The following is a 16,846-nucleotide window of genomic DNA, read 5'->3' as shown; positions in this document are numbered from 1 at the left end:
GAACCCCCCTGTATAGTTTAGTACCCACCTGGCACTATGCATAGTGCCAATTATGACCATATTGTTGAATATATTCCCTATGATTTACTTTACATCTCCATGATTATTTTGTAACTATCAATTTTTATTTCTTAATTCCTTCACATTTTTCACCCAGTCCCCAATCCTCCTTGCATCCATCACCCTGATAAATCTAGTACCCAGCTGAAGAACAAGAACCATGCATAGTTACTACAATATTGTTGACTATATTCCCTATGAGATACCCTACATCTCCATGACAACTTTGTAATAACCAATTTTAACTTCTTAATCCCTTTGCTTTTTCTATCCAACCCTACTCCCCTAAATCCCTCCCATTTGGCAGTCGTCAAAATGTTTTCTATATCTTTGAGTGTGTTTCTGTTTTACTTGTTTGTTTATTTTGTTCTTTAGATTCCACATAGAAGAGAAATAGCATTGCATCTATCTTTCTCTGTCTGACGTATTCCACATAGCACAATACACTCCAGGGCCCTGCATGCTGACTCAGATGGCAAGAACACATTCCCTTCCATTGCCAAGCAATATTCCATTGTATACATATGTACCACCTCCTCTTTACCCGTTTATTCATTGGTGGACACCCAGGCTGCCTCCACATCTTGGCCTTGTAAACAATGCTGCAATGAACATATGGATACATACAACCCTTTGAAGTAGCATTTTGGGTTTCTTTGGATAAATACCCAGAAGTAGGATTGCTGGATCTTTCTTTGTCACTTGTTATTGCCTTTGTTTTAAAGTCTATTTTGTTTGGTATAAGTATTGCTACACCAACTTCCAGCATTTGTATTCCATTTTCATAAAGTGTCTTATTCCATTTCTTTACTTTCAGTCTGTGTGTGTGTGTCTTTCAATCTGAAGTGAGTCTCCTGTAGGCAGCATATGTGAGGATATTCTTATCCATTCAAGCACCCTGTCTTTTGAATGGAGGTCTTGATCCACTTATATTTAAGGTAATTGTTGATAGGTATGTAGTTATTATCATTTTATTATTCTTATTTTTAATCTTTTAAAGAATATTCATCTTAAAGAAGTCCCTTTAAAATTTCTTGTAGTCCTGGTTTCTTGTTGATGAATCCTTGAAGGTTGGCTTCTGGCCTTGGAGTGCTCAGTGAGACGTACAGGACATGCTAGGTGATGCTTGTTTGGGTTTTATGAACCTTTGGGAGACTGTAGGAAAGTATGCAGCATGAGTTAAGGCATGTCATTTGTTAAAAAGTCACTGGAAGTGGCCCACAAGTTGGGTGGAGCATGGAGCAGTGTCTCAGGGAATCATCAGCAGGGTGGGGCAGACAAACGGTGTTAACCAAGTTGATGGGGACCCAAATATGGTGTCTGCCTTCGTCTCCATGCCAGAAGCATGGAGGGATAAACAAAGAAACAGTGGATTCTGCCAATACTTTTTTCTGGGAGAAAGCTGTCCCTCCAACCCTAGCTCAGAAGCCAGACAACTTATTTCCTCCCCCTATGTCACTGGCACCTTTAGAGCTGCTTCCCCACCAGAGCAGTAAGTGTCTGTACACGGGTCTTTTAGAGGCTTGCCTGGGATTGCAGCTGCCCTCTGTCTCACTCAGCCACAATCTATGCTGGTTTTCACAACCAGAAGTTGTGGAGACTTCTCTTCATGTCAGTTGAACCCTGGGCTGGGGAGCCTGGTGTGGGGATAGGAATCCTTGCTCCTCCAGGGGGATCTTCTGCAGCTGAGATACCCCTCCTGATTTTTAACGGTCACACATGGTTGTGGAACCAGCCCATTTTGTGTCTCTGCCCTTTCTACCAGTATGCTACCAAGGTGGCTTCTGTATGTCCTTAGTTGTAGGACTTTGGTTTAGCTAGACTTCAGGTGATTCTCAAAGATGATTGTTCTGTTCTTTAGTTGTAATTTTGATGTGGTCACGAGAGGAGGCAAACATAGTGTGTACTTACTCCACTATCTTGACTGGGAATCTCAACCATTACTTTAAATGTAAATGGATTAAATGCTCCAATCAAAAAATAGGGTGCCTAAATGGATAAGAAAACAAGACCCTTACATATGAGATTCACTTCAGATCAAAAGATATACACAGACTGAAAGTAAAGGATGGAGAAATATATTTCATGAATATGGAAACAAAAAAAAAAAGTAAAAACTTGGGGTAGCAATACTTATACTAGACAAAATAGACTAAAACAAAAGCCATAATAGACAAAGAAGGACCCAGTAACCCTACTTCTGGGTACTTATCCCAAGAAACCCAAACACTACTTTGAAAGGAATATGTATATCCATGTTCATTGCAGCATTATTTACAATAGTGAAGATAGGGAGGCAACCTGGCCATCCATCAATGGATGAATGAATAAAGAGGAGGCTGTACATAAATACAATGCAATATTACTCAGCCATAAAAAAGAATGAAATCTTGCCATCTGCAACAACATGCATGGACCTAGAAGGTATTGTGCTGAGGGGAGTGAATCAAATAGAGAAAGATAAATGTCATATGATTTCACTTTTATGTGGAATCTAAAGAACAAAATAAGCAAACAAACAAAACAGAAACAAACTCATAGATATAGAGAACATTTTAGTGGTTGCCAGCTGGTAGGGGGGTTGGGGCATGGAAACTGGACTTCTGTTAGGTAATAAAGCTGAACCTGGGACTATGAAAAAAAAAGGTGAAGGAATTAAGAAGTACAAATTGGTAGTTACAAAATAGTCATGGGCATGTAAAGTAATTAATAAATTGTAATAACTATGCATTATGTATGGTGTCAGATGGATACTAGATTTATAGGAGTGATCATTTTGTAAGCTATATAAATGTCTTATCATTATGTTGTACATTATGTTACCATTATGAAAGTAATATAATATTGTATATGAACTGTAATTGAAAAATAAAAATACATTAAAATTAAAAAAAATACTAGTAAAAAAAGAGGAACCTTGATGAAAAATGATGAATGAATAATTGAAGAGCTAAAAGGGAGTACAAGTATAAGAAGAGCAGGAAGCTTCTATTTAAGTCAAGACAGAATGTGGGAGGTGACAGGTGGTGAAGAGTGAGGGACACCAGCTCACAGAAAGGGAAGTGCCTAATGAATAGGGAAGAGACATATTTGTGGGACCAAAAGGAAGATTGTGTCAGGGTTTCTAAAAAAGAATGACAGAAATAACATTAATTTAGCAGATGCACAGTATACCTAAGCTCCTTTTATTTATTTTTTCCTCATACCAAGTGAATATGCTCTAAAAGAAAAGAAAATATTTTTTGTTTTACTACCTGATATCTGTCTATCCCCCTTGACTCAAAAATACAAACAATGTGTGTTTTGAATGTTGTATTCTTTATTGCTGTATCCCCCACTTCTAGCTTAGCATATTGTTGGTCTCAATAGAAATTAATTTAATGAATATATCAAGGTAAAGAGATGTTCTTGTTGCAATAAGTGATGAATAAACACCAAAAAATGTTTAATAAGGAAGACAGAAAGTTGAAAAATAGTTTAAAATTAAACATAGAGGCACCCTTGAGTGACAGACATCAGATTACAAATGCGGACCTCTTTGCTTCTACGTTATCTCCCTCCCTTCCCCACTGGAAGCTTTTTCCTTCTCACCCCCAGCTTCAGTTACTGTGCCCTCCCATTGATCTCAGCCCTCATTTTTGCTTACCTAGTTTACTGAGTGTTTTTCATATTGAAGTCCAAGGACTTTATGTCTGTAGATATATTTTTGGGAATTGGTAAGCTTTATGAGAATTTTAAAATTTGTGCTCCATTTTGATAGTAATCTTAGAAAATTATTTTGTTATTTGAAAGTATAAAACTTCTGTTTTTTGCTATGATCATTAAAAAATTAAAAGATAGTTTCCTAGAACAGGGTTTATGGTCCTTAAACCAACTTTTCACAAACTGGAGTACATAGATTTATTTTCTTTCTCATTCTTTTTTCTTTAGATGGGTCTCCAGATGAGTCAAATTTTGAGAAATATTCTCTGGATAGCAGCCAAGCCTAAGAGTGAGATAGAACTGAGAGAGAGTCTGTATGATTCAACAATGATCAATGATTTAATAGAAAATTGTAGCTTGACAAATGACTATGATGGGCATAATCTGAATCATGCCAAATTATTTTTATAAGGATAAAAATGACAACATGCAGAAAAAAATTATTAATTAAAATAGAGCAAACACTACAGAAAATGTAGAAGTACCAAAAAATTGAATAACTGGATATTTAAGAGATGACCTTTGTTAAATTTAAATCTTACTTTGCATCATAAATGTCTCGTAGAAAAGAAAGGAGAAGAATCAGTTTTCTTACATCTTAGAAAACAAGCTCAGAGATGAAGTTATTTACTGATAATATATGAATGAATTGCTAAGAAATAGGAAAACAAGCCATTCATATACATGAACCCGTTTTTTAAAGGGGCAAGCAGAGTACAGTACACTCTTGCAACTTAAGTGTTAACAATGTATTCTCCTCATTGATGCAGCAAGAATACTTGAATTTGCATTTTCAGCGACTTCCACTCTCCTTTCTGGTATTTTGCTGGCTGGCTTCTAGCTGGCAGATCAACTTTCTAACTTTCCTACAAACTTGAAAGTTTTCTAACTCTTTTGGAATCAAGTGCTGAAGCTGCAGTTTCCGAGGGTTACACAGCCAAGCCATCTCTTCATTGGTGAGCCTGTCTCACTCCCATTATAGCTCAAGGGGCCTCCATGAGGTACTTTCAAGTAGAATAGCCTCCTAAAGGAGTGTTTGCTTCTCACCCCCTGATCCTTGGAATGTCCTATTTAGGAATGGAGGAACAGGTTTTCTTTTTCTTCACATCACTTTTCAAGATTCACACCTTTTATTTTTACTTTGACTGTTTCTGGGTGAGGGTATTACAGAGATCTTGAAAGAAATGAGTTGCTGTCTGATTAGCAAGGGAGCAGAAAATATGGCTTTAAATTTTTTTTAACACCTTTGCTCTCACATTGTTAAGTATTTATGCAGCTTCTGTCTCTGGAGGGCAACCCAAAACATCAATCCTCAGCATCTTTGTAACATTTGCAGTGAGCAAATGGTGTCATAGTGTTAGAGGCTGAGAGGCTGGAAATCTGTTACTATGGTTACCACCTATAGAAAGGTCACCTTCAGGAAATCTTTCTGTGGGCAAGATAATATAGGGATAATGTAACTTCCTTTGGCCAGGATAAAGAACAGAGTTTGCTATTCAGGCCTATAATTACCTACGTGTTTTTTGGAAAACTATATTATAATCAGTGCTCTGTATTTCAATAAAAAGAACTACATCAATCAGGTATTATCTAAGGTAATATTCCATAATAATACCAGCAATAGTGTTCTCAAGGGGGAGTGAGCTATGATGAATGGGGGACTGTAGTTTCTTTCTTCAATGCTAAGTTTATTTTCTTCACTGCAAATTTCTTGATTGTTTTAGGTCAATTAATAAGCATCCAAGGAAAGGAAATGTTTCTTGAGAAGTATTATTAGTCTTCTTGTAACTATTAAAAAGAGTGATTGCATATGCAATGTGTTCTCATCAGCTATGACTGAAATCTTTAAAGTAGCAGTGAAACTTTAACTTCTAAAATCTGGGAATCCTTTAAATTTTTATCCTATGATATATTTGTGTAGTATCTTGTTTGTCTGTCATTAGAGATTTAATCTAATATTTCCCATCCCATTATACAGGTCAGAGAGCTTTATCATCACTTTTTAACTTCTTCTAGCATTCCATCAGATTTGCAGTTGGGCACACTTAAAAATCGGACTGTGACTCAGCTTGGTACTTGTGAGTTTGTGAACCAAAGGAAAAAGCTTGAGTCCCCAGTGCTTGAACACAGAACATCTCCACTGAAGTATGGCCTCTGTGCTCTTGCCCTGGTCTATGAAATACACTCCCTGGAAAAGCTGCTCTCACTTAGCACCTCCACATGGCATCATGGGAAGAGGCCTGAGAGGCATCAACAGGTGAAGGCTTCTGTGGGGGAATTGAGTCTTTTCTTTTTGCAACTACAATTGCATAAACACAAAACTCACTTTGGGAGGGTAACTTTTCCCTGTGTTATTTTTTAGAAATCTTAGGTTGTCGAATATGAGAGATTCCATATTTGTAGGCAAATTCCTTTTGTTGAGTTTTAGGGTAAATCTGTTCTTGCTTAGAAAATAATACAGACCTTGACAATTTTTTAAAATGAAAGACTGATAACTGAATGCAAAACTATGCACTCCACTTGTTGGGCAGTGTTTCATTTACTATGTAAACCTCTAAAATACATGAAGCATGCTTATTATTTTACTGTTTTCCAACTCTAGAATTTCAAGACGGGCCTTTCTTCCCAGCATTAGTTCAAAGATTACTATTTTTTAAGTTTCTCGTTTCCATATCTCCAGGGATTCTACCAAAGAATATCCTTGTAACCCGAAGACGGGCTAAATCCTAGGGGCCTAGATGTAATATATGGGAACAAATACATTTGCAAAGGCTTGCCACCAGCTGTCTTTTTGCTTATCATCTTGGATAACAGTGGGATGATAGGATGTGAGGAAAGGATCTCAAAGGAAGGAATTTAAACCACGTATCCTTAGAAGTTGAATCTAATGTTTGGATCAGCCATATTTCTTCCTTGAATCTTTATACACTAGCTTTATACACAGCTGAAGGGACTGGTATTTCTATGTGCTCAATGCTTGACTAGAAAGTTCTTAATATATATGCCAGTATTCTTTACTTTCTTCTCTTTCCTCATCATCACAGTTTTATTGTAATCCAGTAGCCTTTTATTTATTTAGAATAACTTAGTAATTTCAACCATGTAGAACTACCAGGAACATAACTGAGAATCTATAAACAAGTTTAAAAATATGTATGGAAACAATGGCTATTGTAAATCCCAGGCACTAAAACAGGTCTTTCAACTTCTTGCTCAGACTCTGTCCTATGTTTATGTTTTCTGAAAACTCAGATACCTCATTCATTTTTGATCAACCATAGACAATTGAGAGGCTTCAAATGACAGCGGCTAGAAACAAATATGAGGAAAGCAACAGCTAGTAAGAACTGATATTTGTGTAGTAAAGGAATAAAACAAGTTACGAAAAATAATTACAAGTTAAAACGCGAGCAATTTGAAGCCATTTAGTACAAGGACAGATGACTTGAAACAGTAATACCTCTTGAGGACATTTCTTTTTATTGCACAGTATAACTGAGATGTATCATGATGATTTCATATTGATAGTTTAGAATTAAGAAAAAAAATATATATTTCTTCTGTATAAAACATATTGTGTTACTAATATTTGCTAGGTTCTACTAAAAACTTAAGTTAAGAAATATGGAATAGTCAGTCCCCCCTTATCCATCGGGGATACGTTCCAAGACCTCCAGTGGATGTCTGAAACCATAAATAGTACTGAACCCTGTATATACTATATTTTTCCTATACATACATACCTAGGTTAAAATGTAATTAATGAATTAGGCACAGTAAGAGATTAACAATAGTAACTGATAATGAAATAGGACAATTATAACAATATACTGTAATAAAAGTTATGTGAACATGACGTTATTAAGTAAAGTAAGCGTTGCTTGAACACAGGTACTATGATACCGGGAGAGTTGCTGTCATAACCAAGATGGGTACTAAGTGAAGAACAGAGGGGGAGTGTATACAGCAATCAGACACTGGATAAAGGGATGATTTGTGTCTGATTGCTTTATCATCTGAGAGCTTTATCATCACTTTTTAACTTCTTCCTAGCATTCCATCTAGGAATCTTAGATTGTCAAATAATCTAGGAATCTTAGGATGGGGCAGGGTGGTGAGAGATTTCATCACACTACTCAGAAAGGCACACAATTTAAAACTTATGAATTGTTTATTTCTAGAATTTTTATTTAACATTTTTGGACCCTTGTTGGCTATGGGTAACTGAAACCATAGAAAGTGAGAAAGTGAAACTTCAGATAAGGGGGAACCTCTGTATATAATTTATTTTTAAAATTCTGTTAAAATTATATTTAAAAAATCACATGTACAGAGGTAAACCTTATTTATCTGAAAACATTCGCTTATGTGGATTATTTACCCATTTGTGCCATGTACATAAGTTCCCTACCCCCCAAATTAGAGATTTTGAGTGAAGAGCTAATTCTTTAAGAAGTGTAGCATTATCAGCAATCTGTTCCTGTCCGAATAAAATCTATTTTCTATATTTTATAATATTTCAGATTTATTATAATCAAAATCCTGATTGCATTTGGGAAACAACAGTATGGGTAAAATAGTACCAAGCACTTAGATTCTTGCTGTTCTTATGTTTGCCTTCTAGTCCCTCTAACCTGTCCATGGTGGTGTCTTTGCCATGAGAATAGAGTAGGAATCGATGAAGGCTGTTTCTATCTTACCAGGTTGAGTGTGTGAGTATGGCTGAATACATGGGCCTGAGAACAATGGCAGATCTGTCAACAAGAACTCGGAACAATCCCCTCTGACCCCTACACGTCAGAGTTCTATATGGTGGGCATTGGCAACTTTCTGAGCCTGGGAATGCTTTCCAGGCTCACTACAGCTCTTAGATTTTTCACCTGAGTCTTTATAACTGTTGCCATGCCCCTCGATTTGTCACCAACCTGAGCTGCTTTATTCTTTTATATTTTTGTGACCCTCTTATTAGTATTTAGAAATTAAGTGGTTCTCAGTCATTTTAAGTATAGCTGTCCCAATCCTCAGCTTGTATAATTGGTGTTCTCTTTTGGCATGGGGTGGAGGGAGAAGATAGATGACTATTCATACTACCCCGAGGACACTTCTAATGTGATAAGAATAGCAATAACAGAAACAGTATAAAATAAATATGCAAATTTCAATAATCAAAGAGAAACAAACAAAAATCTTACTTAATGTTAAAACATGCTCACTCTGTTCTAATACTATTTTATATCCATTAGCTCATTTAATATTCCTACATCCTTATGAATTATTACTGTTATCATCATTCTCTTAAATGACCCAGAAGCATTTCAAAGAGAGGTTAAGCAACATGCCCAAGGTTACTCAACTAAATAGCAGAGTCAACAGAGCAATCTATGTCTGCCTAACTCCAAAATCCGTGCTTACAATGTAATGCTGTATTGCCCCCTCCCCTTTCTATATATTCTATATAGTATATAGGTTGTTTTTTTGCATATACATTTCCTCCTATAATACACCATAAGTTGTTTGAAGGCAAGAACTATGTAATTTCCAATATCCCGTTTACACTTTGCTAGATAAGTTTTTGAGAAGAAAATGCTAATTATACTTATCTATTTTATTATTTGAGAGAAGATAGCAGTTAAACACATGTTCTTTGAAATCATATATTATAGAACAGGGTTTGACTAAAGTTTCTACCCTTTAATAACCCTGTGTGCTTTGTCAAGATATTTAACCCGAGACATAGTTTTCTCAATTTGATGCTGGAAATGATAATGCCTACCTCATAGACATTGGAAAATAACGCGCATAAAGTGGTTAGCACAATCTTGGCTCGTCGCTCAGAGCATTGAGTTAGTGGTAGTTATAATTGTGCTAACAATGTTTCAAAGTGTTATTGTAAATGCATATGGTATTTATGAGATTATTTTTCACCATTTAATTTTATGAATGTTCTAACTCTAAAAATGAAGCAAGTTTATTATAGAAAAGTTTAGAAGAGATAGACAAGTACACAGAAAATGCAAATCATCGATAATTTCAATACCCAGAGATAATTAAGGAACCTCTGCTACCATTTTGATTAGTTCCTTCATGCACATATTATCAAAGAAAAACCATAGCTGGACTATTACGATAGAGGAAAAGATCTCAGTATGAAAGAGATCTCAACTTTAAATATAGTGTGGGCAAAATGGGAACTTACAGCCAAGGAGCTGGTGGGGATCAGTGGATGGAAAATTAGTAAGAGGAAACATCAGGAGTAAAGAGGATTCTGCCTAAACCGACCTAACATATTCCTTGCTGAAGACAGGCCAGGGTGATCAGCCATCCCCTGGGGGATGGTGCAGGATGAGGAACCGAATCAAATATTAAAAGTGATCAGAAATTAAGGGCAGAAGGTTCTGGTTAAATTGACTTAGCAGGATTCTTGCTGAAACTTGATTTTACAAGAGAAGTGGCCAGATTGGCCAATGAAGGTTCAGGAGTCTGAATAAGGTTTAGTCAAGCAAATAATTTTTGTCAACACACACACACACACACACACACACACACACACACACGCACACAGACACACACACACAGACACACACATATATTTATAATTATAATGTATATTTAGAATGGTGTTATAAATACAGTTTCCTATTTTGCTTTTTTTACTTGCTATTATATCATGCACATTTGATAGTGTCTTTAATTTTCAAGGACATAGTTTTTAACTATGGAATGATTTAATAACTGGACTTAATTGGTCATTTTTTAATGTTGGTAATTTAAGTTGTTTCCAGGTTTATCTACTTTCTTGTTGGTTTGTTTTTATTACTTATTAACAGCAAATTTACTGTCAGTGATCTTATGTTTATCCTTTTGGCCATATCTTTGATTATTTCTTAAGGATAGAATCTTAGAAGTGGAGTTGTTAAATCAAAGGACTTGATACTGCTTTAGGCACTTGTGGCATATTTAAAATCACTTTTTATATAGTTTATATCATTTAACATTTCTATAATTAGTGTTTAGAGAATTAATACTTTTATATTCTGCATTTTACAAAGTACTTGCATAGCTGTTATCAAATTTTATTCTCACAACAAATGTGACTTTTGAAGAATGTTAGCAATATTTTTCTCCATGCTACAGATGAAGATTTTAAAAAGTAACAAAAATAAACCTGAAGTTAAGTGTCTTATACAAAATGGCAGAGACAACACTGGAACCAAGTTTCCCAAACTTCTATAAAACATGAGGGAGGCATTAAGATTTTCCATAAATCTTACTCAGAGTCTGATATTCTATAGTAAGAAGATCTTATTTCACCTAAAACTTGAACAACGGCACCTTTGCCCTGGGTTGACTTCTAAATAACAGCAGAGGTAAGCAAGCCCAAACGGGACTTTATTGTTTGTAACACTGGTTATTCTAGAAATAACTGAGTCTGGAGACCACTTGGCTGCGTTCACTGACTAGAAGATAACAGACACCTTTCCAACATCTATCAATACTTCCATTAATAAACAGTGATTTTCATAGCAAATTCCTATCTCCTTACTGATATTTATACCGTGCTACCGTATAAAGACTTTATAATACTTTAAAATACTTTCTGATTATGGGGATATTAAATTTTGCATTATTAAAGAGAACTATTTCATAATGAAAATATGTAAGCACCCATAGTTTGTATTTATACCTTTACTAAATATTGGTCTTGCAGTTCCTAAAAGAATGACTTTCCACAAGATTTGATCTGCTTTCTAATATTAATAATTAATTTTACTCTTCTCAGTATACTCATGAGGTGAAACTTCTTATGGAAAGACAATCACAGCTAATTCTTTCATATATGACATGGTATTTTTTTTTTCTTTTTATGGATAGAAATGGGAAGGTAAATGCCACTGTACTATATAAAAAAATAGGTTAAAGCATGGGAATTGCTGTTGTTTTCTAGTTTTTGTTTTTGATGCAAGGGAAGCTCTTTCATGCTTAAGAGAAAAGATACATTACGGATCATGGCATGATGCTGATTGGACCGGAGCCTGAGGCATCCGGATGATAACATGCTGCATACACCTTTTCCATGGCTTTGTTTTTCTTTTTAGTAAAAGTAGGGATAGTTTAGATAGTCTTGCAAATCCATTCTCATTCTAAAATTTTACAGTTAAAAAAAAAAGATAGCTTTACATGTTTGCTAAATATGACACAACAAGAGTAGCACCCAAAGTATTTTAAAAGTTCACTTTAAGACACCAGAGCTTTGAAAAAAAATTCTAAAATGTTCTAACTAGTGGATGTCGGTGTAGGAGGGAAGAAGGAAGCCCAGTAATGTTCTTAGAGTTACAAATTTTGGCGTCAGATAGACCTGAGATTTTCCTGTCCTGACTCAGTGCGCTGATCGCCATGTGACTTTGGATAACTTAATTTTTCTAAGCTTTAGTAACAAATGAAGATAATACATTTCTCTTAGTGTAGTGAGGAATGATTAAGACACACTGATTAGAAATTAAACCTAGTGACAATCTTTTCAATGATTTCGATGAATGTTAACTAGAGTCTAAAAAAACTTCCCTCCGTCATGTAGATCAAATTTATTTCTACAAAATGGTTACGTATATTTTTCAGGCAGGTAGGGCTATAGCAATAAAAATGCTGGCAACCATTCTTCCTTTAGATTCCTTTCGAAATATGCCTGTGTGTGTCACGTCGACAGGTATCAAGTGTGCGTTACAAGTAGGGTGTTGGCAGAGTAATTGTTATTGATGGATGCCACATATAGTTGTCATTCATATAGCAAGAACTGTTGTCTCCATAATATTCTAGCCAAGCCCAACAAGTGTAAGTGCAATTGGCTGAATGACAACATTCAGAATTGCTTGCTCCTTGTAAAAAAGGACAAAATAGTATTTTCAAAAGACAGCTGTCAAGTAAACAATATTTGTCTCACTTGAAAATGAGGTTGACAACTATGATGGTTGGCATCACGGGTTGATAACCAGAATAACTAAGGTTTGGTAAGAATAAGCATCAATATTGTTTGGCTAATATGCTTTACACTTGAATGACTAAATGGTCTAAATGATTAAAGGTCTGGAAGTTTCCCGCTTTTCTGAAAAATTCCTATTTTTCTTTTCTTCTGAAAATTTCTATTTCTTCTTTATTCTCTTTCTTTTGTACTTGTTTGTACACAGTAGGTCTGTGGACTGTTTGAGACAACTATTTCATGCTATGGGAAGCCTCTTAACATGTGCCTAAGTTATCATTACTTCCATTCTTAGAATGCTCAATTTGGACAAGAAGCCCTAAATGGGTGAATTGCATTTCTCACGGAACTTTTAAATTTCAAACTATATATGCAGATATTTATCTTGATATGCCATTTTTGTGCATTGGTATTTCCTTATTATCTTACCTTCTTGTTTTAATTCCAATCCAGATATTTTCAGAGGCACTACTAAACTAATATTCATTAATTCAAACAATATATGGAAAAGTATGTGTAATTATGTATCATTTTATATCTGTTTCTATAACTTGTGTTATTCACATCAGTTCCTTTTTTTTGGTCATTATGTAGTGTTCTCCATCTTTGATTTTTATTTTTTATAGACCACACTTTCTTTTATTTTTTTCAATATTTTGGAATGTCTGTATACTATTTTTAAAAGCCCCCTTATCTGCATTTTTCTCATTGTCAGTCAAGAATAAAAATATATGTTTTTTGTGTCTTCACTATTTAAATCAAGAAATTAATACATGCTTTTATTATTTGGAACAAGAATTTCTGGTCTGTGCTTATAGACTGTTTCTAAGTTAAGGAAGGCTTTCTCCTTGATATAAACCCCAGTTTTCTGAGTAAGGAGGGAGATATGAAGAGTCTTCCTACCTTTTTATAGATTCTCTTTCATGAAGAACTGCATGGCTAGGCCTTGTGACCTACTCTGAAGAGGTTTCTTTCTCTCAAGCTCCATTTGTATTTGGAATCTATTTCCCTCTATACCTACCTAGCAACCATTTATGTATTTATAATAAATAAAATTAACTAATAACATATTATTTATTAATCTTGACATTTAGTGGCATTATAAACTGTTGTTTTTATTGTGTTTTCATAAGCATTTCAGTGAGATTTTAGGAGAAGTTGTAGTAGAAGCTGATAGGCAAATGTGATTTTCTAAAAATGAAGCCTACAAATAATGAATATGAGTGACTTGGAAAGAGAAGGGCGGTCAGGATTAAACAAATAAAAATTGTTGCATCTTTTTATCTTAAGATGTCACCTTTCAAATAAAAACTCTAATATTTGTCAAAGTTTTGAATAAGTTTAGCATAAGTGATATACTGAGCCAAATGAATAGCAGAGGAATGCAATTGTCCAATTAGTCCATCCCTCTACACTCCATGTATCCTGAATATAACCACATAAGGGACCCTGCCTCTAGCCACATTGCCTGGCTCAGTGTAGGTCTTCACATTCCCATAAATACCCAGTACTCCTTAAAGGTGTGATACTTCTACCAGGGACTGGTAAACTTTTAAGTTATTAAAAAGTTGAAAATAATTGTATTTCCTATCAGTCCCCAAATGGAAAATACTAGTTTACTTCTGGTTTATATTAGATTGGTGCAAAAAGTACTTGCAGTTTTTGCAATTATTTTTAACCTTTTAAACCACAATTACTTTTGCACCAACCTAATAATACTTTTTCTTAAATGATCAAAAACCACAATCATTTTTCTCTAGCTGGAAAATAAATAGACAAATATTCGTAATATTATCAACTAGGGAGCTACTTCTTTAGATTTACACGAATGCCAAGAATAATACTATGAATCGGTGAAACAATCTCACATGCATGAAAACCTGAATCCTGGCACTCAGAATGTGGTCTTTCTGGATCGGCCAAAGCCCAAGATATTGTGAACATCTCTCTTGGCTGGCCGAGTCTGAACTCCAGCTTCCTTCAGACACTATGTGGCATCTGAAGTCTCTGCTCAGCTCTCCAGGCTTGCAGTGGTTGTTCTCTGCTGGTCTGTTAAAGTCTTGTCCTGCTTGTGTGAAGCTTTGATGGGAGGTCCAGGGCCCCAGGGGAGTTTTTATGCGGATATTAATTTTCTTCAATTCTTTCCTCTTAATACCCCATCCCTCAAATCTCAGCTGCATGGCAGCCCCTAATACTGATCTATGTTTCTTCCACTGAATAGGAATACCTCTCTTTGCCCTCAGGGAGAAAGCCGAGTGAATGAGAGTTGGGGATCATCTCCTGTGTGTCCCTTCTCCTAAGGATCGTAATCCTGCCCAATGCCAGCAAACTATTATTTTATATATAGTGTCCAATTTTTATGGTTGTTTATGGCAATAGTTAAGTTCTATATCAGCTATTTCTGAGACTTTCTTTGAGCATGAACTTATGTTACTGTAATCCTACCTGCAATTTTTCATCATTCTCTTGTCATGTAATTCTGCTTTATTGTCTTAATAACCCACACCACTATCTTAAATGATCTCAATTATGTATTTGTTTCTTTGTTTTCTTATTCATTATCTGTCTCCCCCACTGGAATGTAAGCTCCATGAACTCCATTTCCATGGCTTTTGAGACTTTATGTCACCTGTTAAATGCTGTAGCTCCAGCATCTAAAGAGGCCTGGCATAAAAGAGACACTAAAGAAATATTTCTTAAATGAATAATTATTCATTATTTCAGTATTTTGACTGCTAAAGTACTGGCCAAATTTGCATAGAATAAATTTGAGTTCCAATTTGGATAAAGAGATAACTTCAAGATTTGTCTCATCTGTGTATTGAAGACAAAGCAAAAAAAAAGTGTTTTTATCTCTTTCCTAATCCATATTAAAGCATGACGTTTTATCTGTGGGATTAAATCTTGAAATACGTATGTGCTTATATTTTTATTTCTTTTAAAAAATTGATTAAAGGTCATTTTCTTGCAGAGCTAGTCTGCATCTCTTTTACAATATGAAGTATCTCTTTAACTTCAAAACAAATACTATATATTTTAGTTTGTCTTACTCCCCTCAGATTTAAGGGGACATCAAAGTAGCTTTGTGAGGACAATTTGGAAATGCACTATTATGATTCCCCCCTGTGTTACGTTTGTTGTTTTCTGTCCATGTAGAAAGATTTGTAGATGAAACACTGTATAGATAGGTTGATGGAAAACATAAACCTCACCGGCAAGCAGAGGGAAATAATAAATCAATGATATTAAAATGTTCTTACAATACATTTCTTATGTCAGAAAGATGAGAGCCAGAATAAAGATCCCTTCCATAGAGAGAATGCTCCTAGATCAGTATTCAGCTAGAAATTTTAATAGGGAACATGCATTTTTTTGGTAATGGCAGTTGTTAATAAAAAAACAAGATAGCACAGATTGGTTTGTTCTGTTCTTTTTCCCAGAATAAAAAGTTCCTGGAACAGAGTTCCTAGGAATAGGCTACATGGAATTGCTGACAAAAGCTGGATAAGATAAATGCAAATGAATGAGTACAAACCTCCCTTTTAGAGGAACAATTCATTAAACTGAGGGAGACCATGGAAACCGAATGGATAAATTATTGGAATATCAAGTAGTGATTATAAATTATAGATTATGATATGAAGTGAATGATTTTTAAAGGACACTGAAAAACATAAGGACAGAAAAAGATGGTTTAAGATCTTGAACTTCCAACTCAAGACAAAGGTTAAAGGAAAAAAAAAGCCTTCTGGTGATCATAAAGGAAAAAGCAAACATGAATGACTAAGATTAAAAAGAACTGATTTTATTTTTTATTTTTAAACATATGTTAAGTTAGGGCATTGGTTGGGAAGAATCGGATCCTGTACATATACATATATGATATATATGTATATGTGTAAGATATATGTATATCTTTTACAATTGCTAAGCAAACACCCTAAAACCACTAAAAATTCAACAAAAATATAATCAATGTATAGACTGATAAATTTCAGTCTATAAAATTAAACTTATTAACTAATTAATATAGCAATGGAATACATCCTTTTTGCTTATGAAATTAATATATATGTTTTTGATAAAAGGTTGCACTTAACCAAGAAGGGA

Source organism: Rhinolophus hipposideros (assembly GCF_964194185.1).
Source record: "Rhinolophus hipposideros genome assembly, chromosome: 8".
NCBI lineage: Eukaryota > Metazoa > Chordata > Mammalia > Chiroptera > Rhinolophidae > Rhinolophus > Rhinolophus hipposideros.
This window is presented reverse-complemented; position numbering follows the sequence as displayed.